Below are 3,520 nucleotides of genomic sequence, written 5' to 3'. Positions count from 1 at the left end.
GGTGGGCGGGGCGGGGGGGACGCGGAGCGGTGGGCAGGGCGGGGGGGACGGGGGCGCGGAGCGGTGGGCGGGGCGGGGGGGACGGGGGCGCGGAGCGGTGGGCGGGGCGGGGGGGACGGGGGCGCGGAGCGGTGGGCGGGGCGGGGGGGACGGGGGCGCGGAGCGGTGGGCGGGGCGGGGGGGTCGGGGGCGCGGAGCGGTGGGCGGGGCGGGGGGCGACGGGGGCGCGGAGCGGTGGGCGGGGCGGGCACTCCGGGCGGGCGGTGCAGGCTGAGGTCCCGAAGCGGGCTGGCAGCGGCCGGTTCGCAGAAAAGGATGCGCATCATTTCGTTGCACCTGCGCCTCCTGTTTTCTGGCCTCCGACCTGCAGACTCGGAGGCGCGGTGGGCGGAGCGCAGTGCGCAGGACCCCCGCAGAAGGCGCCTCGTCGGCGCTCCACCTGGCAGCTCAGGGATCGCGGTGCAGCCGCAGGCCGGGCCCAGGCCGGTGGAGGCGCGGTCAGGTCTCTTTGACGCGGGAGGGGGTGGGGGGGGGCAGTAGCCCTCCTCGGAGCAAGTGGAGGCCGGGTCCCCGCGGGCCCGTGGCCGTTGCCCTTTCCACGTTAGCATGTCGTTCTGGGCGAAGGTTACCCACTGGCTGAGAGGACCGAGTAGAGGCAGGTGCAAATCGACATGCGTTTTTCAGATGGAATAAGGGAATCAGGCTCTCCCTGAGTCTGTCAACTCCGACCTGTCCCTCAGCCAGCACTCCCCGCCCCAGCCCTGCACTCTTTAGGGACACTTTCCTGGGAGGAAGCCTTTGGAAAACGCTCCATCATTGCCTTGGACTTTGTTTTGGAGCGAGGCTTCAGAGGGCAGTGGCATGCCCAGATGAGTTTAGCGAATTGCGTTTCAGACCGAGCAACAGAATAGCCACTGGCAGCCACCTGTCCTGTCACTAGTGTCATCGTGTCACCTCATAACTCTGGAGACAGTTCCGGGTTTGATCACAGCCCTAAGGATGTCCAGAGGGTACGTATTTCCATTCTGCCGTCTTTCTCCCACCCCACCACCTACGGTGACTTCCCCCTCCAGGCCTGTCACCTCACTGTTCTGAGAAGACCCCCACAGTCAAGGAACCCAGCTTCACACAGCCCCATTTATAGTGGGGAAAAGGGGCCAAACTAGGAAAGACCTTTCACCCCTGAATACTTCTCTTTCACAATAAAGGAAGAAACCTTTTCCCAGGAAACCCTGGTAGCCTTCCTCTTCCTCTCCTAGTCTCCCCGATCTTGGGTTATCCCACCCTGAATATGGGCACAGGGGAGGGAGAAAATGATGGTACGTGACATTTAAATGCAAGATCTGAAGAAATTTGAGGCAAAAAAAAAGAAAAAATTCCAAAGACCTTTCTTCTAACAGTTCTTTAGATGGGCACAAAACAAAAGGGATTGGACAATATATTTTTGTAAATAGATGATCACAAGGGAGATCACTCACAATTCATTTCTTAGCTGAAGTAGGAATAACAGACTTTTTATTCTAAAGGTTCATAATTTATTAGCTCATTTTCTAATTATTATAATTACTCAAAATATAGAGAATGAAAATAAAAGGAGATGAAAATGAAAACTCTTATCTCCAGGCTTAGTTGCATGTTAACTAGCTGTTTTTCTGCTTGCATATTTAGACATCAGCATATGCTCTTAGGGTAATTGGCAGTAAGTTTAAATAAATATTATTAGGGTAACTGGCAATTTTTGGTGACTTTTATCACTAATATTTTAATGATAGCATTTGGAGAATTCACAGAAACCGCTGTCTTACCCACCTAAGAGTTTTTTGCTCAAATAATGAATTACATGTACGGTGTCCGCAGCTGTTTTTCAGCAGGTGACATGGGCATTGCCATTTCACTTTTGTGCCTTTGATACAAAAGCATTTCCCAATCCTACAGTCTCCATCTTCCTGCATAGCTGGCAGAAGTATAAGTCACTTCCATGCTCTCCCTGAAGGGAACTCCTCATCTGTGAAAGGGGAATAAACTTGTCTAACTCAGAAGCTGTGCTAAGGATAGAGTTAACATGCGACACCATAAATCATCAGAGCAGCAGCTGGCACAATGCAGATGTTCACCTAATCTGTGATGCTGTCCTGTACTTACTGCTCCGTGAACATGGTTGTTGGGATTGGAAGACTTTGCTACCTGAGCTAGGCAGCTAAACTTTCCTTCCAAGACCGTAGACCATGTTCTTTCTTCTGGGTAGAATTTTTTTGAACCTGCAAGAGAAGCATTTTCCACCTATAGCAAACAGAGTGCAGGTTCTTCGTGTGAGGGATTCTGGGAGATGGCTGCACATTTCCATGTTCATGAATATTATAAACATGGTCTCAAGGAAATGCTGGTGCACACTTCAGTGATCTCATTTGTTTTTCAGCACAGAGAGACTATGGCCCCAAATAATGTGCATTCCTGTGTGCAAGGAAAGTTACTTTCTTGAAGTTTAAAAGAGATGTGTTTGTCAATGTGTGGGATTGCTGGTAGGGAGGTGGATGGTTTGAGCACATAGACAGGACTGGAGGCAGGTGAAACAGCCAAACCCGAGCCCAGTTCCTTCATGGCCAGGTTCCTGTGTGTGGCTGGATTCTCACTGACTTCAATACTAGCGTCTCCCTAGCTCGGTGACAAGGCGGTACTCCTGCCCTCCGTGGGGCAGGAAGACCTGCGTGGATCTGGATGGAATGCAGGTACAATCCCAGAAAAGACTTTGACCGGCTGCACTGAACGCATCACAAGAGCCCTGGGGAGGAGCCTGACGTGGCCTCGCCGCGGTTAACGGAAATGGGGTAGGCAGAGCACTGAGGACAATGTGCTTCGGTCCTTTTTTCTGGAACATCACAGCCAACCTGAGTCAGCACTTCTAGCTGCTTCCTCTCTGATGCCGTACAGGCTGTGGGCTGAATTGTGTTCCCAAAAGATATCCTGAAGTTCTAACCTCTGGTATCCGGGAATGTGATGGTTTTTGGATGCAGGGTCTTTGCAGACGCACTCGAGTCATACTGGCCCAGGCTGGGTCTTAATCCAGTGCGCCTGATGATTTATAAAGAAGAGAGAAGTACAGAGGGGTGGCGGAGATTGGAGTAATATGCACTCCTAAACCAGGGAGCATCTGCGGCCTCCAGAGCTGGAGTGGGGAGGAGGGACCCTCCGTCGGAGGCTGCAGAAGTAACGTGGCCCTAAGGACACCCTCATTTCGGGATTCTGGTCTCCAGCACTTTGAGAGAATTATTTTCTGTTGTTTTAAGTCTCCTAGTTTTATAGTGCTTTGTTCCCACAACCCTAGGAAAGCAATAGACTGCATTCTGATGGTCTAGGGGCAGGCTGGGGGAGTAATTAAGAGCATGGCCCATGGAGTCAGCTTTCTGGGGTTCAAATCCCAGCCCCACGGCGCAAGAGCTACATCCGGGGATCTTGAGGGGCCAAACCGAGTCTATCGCTGAAGGGCCTTTGGATGAGAATGGCTCCAGTAAGCTCCGCCCAA

General features: G+C 52.6%; 1 long non-coding RNA gene across 1 annotated transcript; it reads right to left on the bottom strand.

Annotated features, from left to right (window-relative positions):
- Window positions 1–1,630: 1,630 nt before the first annotated feature.
- Window positions 1,631–2,652, bottom strand: LOC116877930. The gene is made up of 3 exons (XR_004384740.1): window positions 2,580–2,652; window positions 2,185–2,258; window positions 1,631–2,005 (listed from the first exon to the last, which is right to left on the bottom strand). It is a non-coding gene; the product is annotated as an uncharacterized LOC116877930 (long non-coding RNA).
- Between the last annotated feature and the right edge of the window lie 868 nt (window positions 2,653–3,520).

The sequence above is a fragment of the Lontra canadensis genome, unplaced genomic scaffold (genome assembly GCF_010015895.1).
Source record: "Lontra canadensis isolate GAN:19392208 unplaced genomic scaffold, GSC_riverotter_1.0 scaffold54, whole genome shotgun sequence".
Classification (NCBI taxonomy): domain Eukaryota; kingdom Metazoa; phylum Chordata; class Mammalia; order Carnivora; family Mustelidae; genus Lontra; species Lontra canadensis.
Note: the sequence above shows the minus strand (reverse complement) of the source record. Positions and strands in the feature narration are given on the sequence as shown.